At 37.3% G+C, this 8,822-nt stretch overlaps 1 pseudogene; it reads right to left on the bottom strand.

Moving 5' to 3' along the window:
* Positions 1–7,083: 7,083 nt before the first annotated feature.
* Positions 7,084–8,726, bottom strand: LOC123474224 (annotated as a pseudogene).
* Between the last annotated feature and the right edge of the window lie 96 nt (positions 8,727–8,822).

Here is an 8,822-nt window from a genome sequence, read left to right as displayed (position 1 = left end):
TCTGGGAGTAGTCGAGGCTGTCTACGAGATCCATTTCACTCATGATACCCTGTAATAGGATATCACGGAAATATTATCGTTTTTCTTTCATCAGCTTCTTATTATTGCTCAATCGTTTCTTAATGCATGAGCTGTATGATGTCAAGACAACACTTCTTTCCTCGCCGTCGCAGTTGGCCCCACACAACACCTGCTTGGTTGTGTAATATAGTGTCAGCAGCCGAAATAATTCGAGGAATGATGCCGCAGTTGGTTTATCACCACAGCGACCGCTCATTGGGATAATCCCAAAAAAGCGCTACGGAGATAATTTAATATTAGAAAATAAATGATGATTCATAGAACTAAAAAATATAGTTACCTCGATGCAGTCTTGGTTCATTTTTCCTGTTAGAACGTATCTGTAGTTCTCACGAAGAAGAAGCTCGACCACGTCTATAGTACTCATTATTGTCACTTTTAAGCCATTTAGAGTAATATTGGAGAGAAATGGCTCATACACCACTTTAGTAACATGTTCTGATTCAATCTGAGACGAACAATCGGCATCATATACTGTGGCAGCCCAAGAACCCCATTCCAAATCCATGTCAACGACGGGCGGCTTCTTAATCAAGCTGAGTTGCTTCTCTGATTCACTATGAAAATCGTCCTGGGAATCTCCACACAATAGAACTTCGTCTTCCAACTCGTTACTTGGTGAAATACCACATGCAGCTATTTCTGTCTCTTCTAGACAATGGTATAAATTACTCAAAACCTAGAATGTAAGGCAATAATTACTATATATATCACTAGTACTGTAACCGAATATACACACTTCGCGACGACCACCTGCACCATTCCAATTTGTCTAAGTGATTCCATCGAGCGTTCATGACGTCGAATGAGTTGTTCAGTAGCCTTATCAGATCTTACAGTGCTTCACAATCCTTAAATGGAGCAGCGAGTTTTTCATCTGATGACATTCTATAGCGATGGAGACCGTCAGCAACGGAGTTTGAAAGGCTCTACAGAATAACTGACATGAAATAGCTATAGTGGTGAGATCCGAAGGAATATATTCTTACTTGTACCGCTAGCTTAACGCTCATTCGTTGGAAGCTATTCGGATTCAAATGAACTGGTTTCAATTTTGGAACCACATATAGTCCTGTGCTTCCTCTACCTTTATCGTGTTGAAACAGTTTCAAGAGATGCGAATATTGGATTGTTTTACCCGCAGCCTAGGTACAAAATAGTGATATGGATTATGTTAAATGTTAAAGCAGTTGTAAATGAATATATACTTGAACATCTTTGTGGTTGAATATATGATTTCTGATGCATTTAAATAGATGAGGTACATCTCTTAGAAAAAAAACATCCGATCCAGCTGTCGGATGAATGATGGAGTTCTTCATTGAAATTGTATCAGTATTGCATCCTGAAATCCCAAACAAGTTCCACATTGAGTTGTTGGGCTGAGAGCCGTCACACACAGTGTAAAGGACTCTTGCGTTAGCTTCCTCCAACAATATCATGGCTTTAAGGAAAATCTTTTGCAGCTGGGCACCCGATGCGGCATTCTTTGAGGCAAAGACGGCTATGGGTTGAATCCAGGATGCCTTATATGGTCTGAAGATTAAAACAAGGGCGTGATCAGCTAAACCAGGAATGTCAGTAGTGGAGGTCGAGGAGTCTTCTGTACAAACATCATGCTCCGTCCATTCTTCGTTAAGGGCAGAGAAGTTTGCTTCGTCTTCCGCTTAATAGGGTTCTCATATAAGTAGGTGAATCCCTTGAACTGAAATGAGTTTTTGTCGAACTTGATGTCCTGAGTTATTGACCTTTCATCCCACATTAGGGAGCCATTCCTTTCACTAAGAGACTTTCTACTAAACTGTTTCTTTATGCACTCTAAGACAAATTCATTTAACCCAAACTCAGTGGAAAGGCAGCTTGATTGTTTCCTTAATGTTTCCTGGCATGGCAGTGGAAGTATGTTGTTAACTCTTAGGTGTTCATATACTGCAAGGCTCTTAATTCTTATCAGAAGACATTCTAACAACCACTCCACTTCATACCGCATATCCTTGTGGTGTTTCGCCTTACATCTTGACTTAGCAACAATAGTTTTAACAACTAGTTTTGCTTATACGAATAAATGATTGATTAGGTAATATACATATATGCGAAGCCATTTATTGAAAACTAAGTCCTTTTTAAAGAATAGTTAAAAATGGGAAAGTCATCACGTTTGTTGAAATGAAATGGTTACATAGTTATACCTTATCATGTAGATCGTTCAACAGAAATTCGAGTCGATCGTTCTTCAAACTGGCCATGTTCATTCGCAATCCATGAATCTCAGCTTTTAGTTCCTGAAATGTACGAAAAACATATCAGTATTCATATGATGGCTTACTTGGAATAGTTACCTTTAGAGCTGCGTTTTTCTTCTCAAAATGAATGTTCAGTTTGGAAACCCTTTTCACCTTTGCAGCAACCTTTTGCGACAGTTGTTGCATGCTAAAATACTTATGGTTCAATTTGGTATGCATTTGAATAGTCTTGTGGCGTTTAAACTGTAGTTTCAATGCTTTGTCAACCAATTTGCAGAATTTACAAGGCTTCAATTCACCAACAGATTGGATAAGGAGACTACATCTGCGAGTCAATTAAGAAATTGGAATAAATGATTAAAGTCGGGATATTTTAATGCTATTAACGATTCATACTTATTAGAACGCCAAACGCCATCCACCAATTTTCCATTGCTAACAAAAGTGTTTTGGTCCTGTCGATGTTTTTCCGGATTATTGATAATTCCTGGGCAGATTTTGGCTTCATGCAGTTTTCTCAACATTTCTTCTACTTTCAGTAATGTTGTAAACGATGGATTATTTTCTTGTAGTTCAGATAGTTCACGTGAAATTATTGTTTGCTTAATCGTTCTGTTATGAAAATCAACTCTAGCTATTTTCTGGATGATAACACTACATTTCTTGACAACCACTGGAAAGTAATTTACACAGGCACTATCATCAGGTAGTTGTTCTCTGCGCCATGATGATTCAGGGAGTTTTATCGTGTCGATGTCATTTTTAAGGATTTCATTTTTTTCTTCGTTTGTTGTAATGGTAGTATGTTCAAGTGGAATCGGTTGATTTTCCATGTCAGAGGGGACAAGAGCTGTGTCTTCCATCAAGGAAGAAGAAAATTCTTGTTGTGATATTGGGCAATCAAGTTCAGTCTTCCTATGCAGAGCTTTTTTCTTTTTCTTAGGAATAAAATGACTTGGGCAATGCTCTTTGTAATTGGAAATATTTTCCAATGGCTTGCGCTCAAGTGGTGCCTTTCTCTTTGGCGTTTCAGCAGGCAGGAGATTACATGTAGAGTCTTAGTAAATATTGAGTTATTAAGCATATTTTCATGTATGTTTCAGGTTAATGTTCATTTACCTTCATTAATTTTACCTTTTCTCGGAAGTTGAATGACTTCCTATTATGATTTCATCATTCTTGATGATATCTTTTTCTCCAAAATGGTTTTCACAAACCCTGGATGATGTTCGAAAAAACCTTGCTCTCTCTTCAGTGATTTTAGCACCAGCACCCACACCTGAATGCTGCTACATATTTTTTCTTGATCTATTTGGCCCATTTCTGCATCCAATTACAAAACAGTATACTGGCATATCCTGCACAATCAATGTAAGGAATTTGACTATGAACATTGATTAATATATTAAACCCAATTTGTTAATAACTTTTTATTCCACTGTAAAATAAACACAAACACTGCAGACAAGCACGGAAAAACTTAAAGTGAGAAGCCAGACCAGGAAAACACAATGTAATGTAAGCCAACAAACAAACAATTCGGCGCGTCTTTCACTTTTGCGTCTTAAAGATCCATGTAGTGTTGCACGATAGCTTCATAAGAGTCATGGTATCGAGGGGAAATGGGTTTAAATATAACATTATTAAAACTAACCTCTTATTTCTTCGAATATTATAAAATAATTCATGGCTATCGGCAAAGATCTTACATTATTATGAAATAAAATTTAGAATACGGAACCCGGTAGAAAACCCGCAAATCCCGTGTGTGTGAAACACGTAATCAGTACTGAAATGGGGAAAAAGCTGAAAAATTCTCCAATGCATATGACCTGCGCCCTAGCGGCAAGCTCAAGCCTCGCCTAGCGAAGGGTATAGGGGATTTCCGTCTTTACTTCGTAGTCTGTGCTAGCATTCTGCCGTCACAGGGATATCCCAGCTAGCAGTGTTGTCGAAATCAAATGAAAAAAGATTTAAATTTAAATCAAATCCTTTCGCCAAAATTGCTAAAATCTAAATCTTAAATCAAATCAAATCATTTTCTAGAATTGATTTAAATCGCAATTTAAGTCATAAATCAAAATCACGAAAAAAATGATTTAAATCGCGACTTAAATCGATTTTGAAATCCAAATTACTTTAACATTTTTTGCTTGAATATAACCATATGTTTATGGTTATATTTGTCATTTTCATCCACAAACTCGTAATTATTTTCTGTATTTTTTTTGGCAATTGATTGATAGCAAGAAAAAATGAGTGTAGGGTAGAATGGGTTCAAATGAAACCCTTCGTGTATTTTTGGTCCCCCCGACTAAACTAAAGTACTGATTTAATTCAGCAAAAAATTATATAATCGTGCAGAAAATTATCCATTCTTTAACCTCTTATTCCTATTACCCTATTTTTCAAAATTTTTGTCAGACACCAAGAGCTAGATGTTTGTTTTAATTGGCCCCATCCATTCAAAGTCCACAAGAAAAGTCCCAAAGTTCATACAAAGTCCATCCATACAAAGTCAGTACAAAACTAAAAGTATCAGGCGTGATTCCCACAATGATCGTTATATTTTAGAAACAATGACGATTCTGAAATCTGTATTAAAATTTAGATATTTAAAAAAAACGGCGATTTCGATTTAATAAAATGTTTTATTTTCGCATAAATCAAATCAAAAATCGCAAAATTTAAAAATGTTTTTAATCAAAATCACGATAAAATGATTTAACTTTTGACAACACTGCCAGCTAGGTCCCTTCAGGCTGAGCAAGATATCCCATGCGACGTCTTTAGTATGTAGGACATTCTTATGTCCGTTTTTAACGTTCTTTAGGATCATCCATTGGAAGTCCATTGGATATCCAAAGAAAATACACATATTAAAAAAAGTATTTACTTGGAATCCAACCTTGGTTCTCTTTATCACTCTGCTGCGAATCAGATGCTATAAGGCCTATAACCACTCTGCTGTTATTATCCAGTTTTGGATGTATAAAATTCCTTTGAATAGCACTAAATAAAATAAATTTACTTGGAATAACTATTCTCACTGAAGTTTGCGGGTTGTGGGTGGGTTATTATAGTATTATTTATTCTCAAGAATAATAAACCGTATGGTGTAGGACGCTGTACCAGCATATGTTGTTATGTATAGTAACTGGGCTCTGTGTAATAATGTATGCATTCTTGCAATTTCAGATTGGGGCTTGTTTGAAAATTTGGGCCGTATTGCTGGAAACTAGGAATGAGCATTTTAAACAATGCTTGGTTTTTGGTTGTACCATGGTCTAACAGGAGAGGTACCCAAATGGGATCCCACATAGCGCACTTCTGCCGTCGGTTGTCCGATTAATGGCCGAACATCCGTTTGATATCCATGTACTCTATGAGTAGTTCCAGGGATGTCCGTCGTATAGCAACAATTGAAGTGCAAATGGATGTTCAAAAATGGGATTCTACGGACGTCCATTTAACAGCCAAGAAGATTTGTTAATGTATTGTTTTTTATTGAAATTTTTTTTTAAAACTAAAGGGGATTTCAATTTCCCACCACAATGTGTTTGGCTTGGCGCACGGAAGGGCTAGCTTGGGTTTTGGGGATAGGGGGGGGGGAGGTTTAAGACAAACTATTGGCATTGTAACGATCCGCCGACGAAATCAAAATTCAAACGGTAAAATTTAACTTGTTGCTTTTATTCCCCGTATCTTCTAGCCGTTGCCCTGTTTTGACCCCAAATTTGTTGGCCCGAATGACCAGTGTGGCAGTCAGTGAGGCATTCGAGTCGAGCAGACAGTCAGACAGTCAGTCAGTCAGTCTTCTCCCGATTCCTCCTTCAGTCTGCTACTTTTTCCTTTTTTTTTGCCGCTGTATTTTTGTAATGTCATTGTTGTCAACTTTAAATAAACAACATCTTTCCCCAAATATTGCAGCATAAAAAAAAAGTTGGGTTTTACGAATTCATTTACAATTTTTTATGTAAGTGTGCTCGATAATTTGTATGAGCCATTTGTAGTGTAACAGGAACAGCCAAATAAAAATAATAGAATGAAAATAATACAAGTCTATGCAAGTTTTAAATTATTTTAAAATTGTACTAAGCTGATAATTTATTAGACAGATGTTGGGCATCCCCAGCAGCAAACATTTCACAAGTATTTCACAATATTTTGATTCTTTAACAAAATATAGTTGAAATGATTGTGAAGGAGATGGAAGAATGATCAGAGACTCCAACTAAGACGTGGGAAACCCGGGTTCGAATCCTGACTTGGCTATGTACATTTCGCATATAAGGTCTTCCCGGCATCTTCCCGGCAGTTCTTGAAATATTCAGTCTATACCCAAGGGACATCCAGTTCGGATATCGGGCAGTTCCCCGGATGTCCATAGGATATCACCCTTATCCGTGTCGGATAAACTGTGGATGTCCGTGGGACCGACCTGTGCTATGTGGAATAGGCAAGAGCCCAAAGGCCCAAAGAGCCCCCCCCCCGGAAGAGAAGCAAAACGTACCCACTTTTATTTTTGGTTCGCAAAAATCCCGCTACGAATACCACTTGTGTAGTGGCCCTTGCTCTTTCTAGCCCATAGCGCATAAAAGTGATAATAAATACGAATTAAATAGAAAATGACTGCATTCGGAGTATATTTTGCACATATAATATACCTTAGCTCACAGTAATTCGATTTAAAAGAATATAATTAAGCAGTTATGGGTTCAAATGATATATAATCAAATTATAGTTGCGTTTGGATCAACTAATTTTCCTTTCCGGCTCTCTTTACACGTTTGGCACGTTTCTCCATCGGAAGTTTAGACAGGTTTGATTTTTGATGACGCTGACTATTCAATCGATCAACATTGCAATCTTTTTTCCCTTTTGCTTGAAACCGGTATCGAATTACGATGTACTCAAAATAAGCTTTGGGGCCGGGGTGTCTCTATACGTAAGGCAACAAATGTTATGGAGAGATAGGGGAGACCGGGGAACGTCGGTACACTTTTTACACTCCTTTGTTAATAATATATAAATATTTTCAAATCTTAATAAAAAATTATTTAGAATTAGCAAAGGTTATCTTAGCTACAAAGCTCAAAAGGCAGAATTTGATTAAATTTTCTAAAATTTAAGATGGAAAACGTTTTATTGGTACACCTTAAATTTCCAATGTGCCCCACTAGCGGGGCAAGTTGGGATTGAGTATGGGGCAAGTTGGTAAAGGCTAATTCAATTCAATGCAGTCTTTGTACAAGTATTCTTCATGATTTTCAATGCATGTTTCACATGCCCATAGTTCACAAATACCCATACATTTGATCCAGTCAACTTTGGTATTAGAATAGAACGCTCCACATTCAATACAAGTATCGGCAGAAGGTGTTTTTCTGGCAGGAATCTTTTTTCTTCTTTTCAGGTTTCATTTTTTAGATGGCCCAGCGCGATTTTCAGTAGGACTATTGATAATTTTTCTTGCTGCCTTTTTTTTTACTGCAGCCTTTTCTTGCTCAATAATCATTTTGACTGGCGTATCCATATACTGAGTTTCCAACTTGCCCCGCCAAAAAAATATCAACTTGCCCCCGAGGAGCCTATGCCAGTTTTTTATTTTTTAAAAATAATTCGTGAATTATAACTCATCGAAACATTACTTAGGATTAAAGCTCGATGAATAGGCAATCAGAATAGAATAGATTATAAGCATTTTATTAGTTACCTGATGACGTAGAAAAGATATTGTGGCTCTAAAAAAATACTTTGAAATAGATGAAAGTGCTTTCACGTATTTGCGACGCCTGTCCGCAGCTAACGACAAATACTACCACATCAGAGACATCTAATTGTAATATCTAATATTTTGGCTATTTCGAAAATAGATGTCAACCTAACCGTGATTTTAAAAAGTGAAATAACCAACTTACCCCGTGTACCGACTTGCCCCGGTCTCCCCTACTAAGGAGGCTTTTCCAATAACTTTTTCAAATGAGTCACGAAGGTAACAGGAACTTTCTTTGAAATGCTCAATTAGCATTGTTTCTAACGAAGACACAACGAAGAACATATTGGGAGTAACCTTTTTAAGACCGCCCCTGTCCCTGAGTACTTTAATCTGTTCAGAGCGTTTGAATGCTCCGTAAGAGGTTCATCGGATTCCAAATTTCTCCAGCACTCAGAACACAAACCTACCATTTTACACCTTGCATAAAGTAAGTATCCGGCCAGATCGTACACTACGTCGTCGATGTAGGCATTGTACGTGCCAATATTGTTGACGTTGCTATATAGAATTTGTATTCCCTTTGCTAGCCTATCTTGTTGAGCTTCTTTCCTTTGCTTTGTCTCTTTTTGGTCTTTCTTGAATCTGTGCAGCATACTGTCCTTGTAGGACGTCAGCAAAGACATTGGTTGGTCTTCTAAGTTAGTACTAGATAGAGTTGTTTTTGTTGGATAATAAACACACAGCATACGAAATAAAGCCAAAAAGGAGTGAACGGCCGG

The sequence above is a fragment of the Daphnia magna genome, linkage group LG7, assembly GCF_020631705.1.
Source record: "Daphnia magna isolate NIES linkage group LG7, ASM2063170v1.1, whole genome shotgun sequence".
Lineage (NCBI taxonomy): Eukaryota > Metazoa > Arthropoda > Branchiopoda > Diplostraca > Daphniidae > Daphnia > Daphnia magna.
The sequence above is the reverse complement of the archived record's forward strand: the minus strand, read 5'-3'. Positions and strand labels throughout refer to the sequence as shown.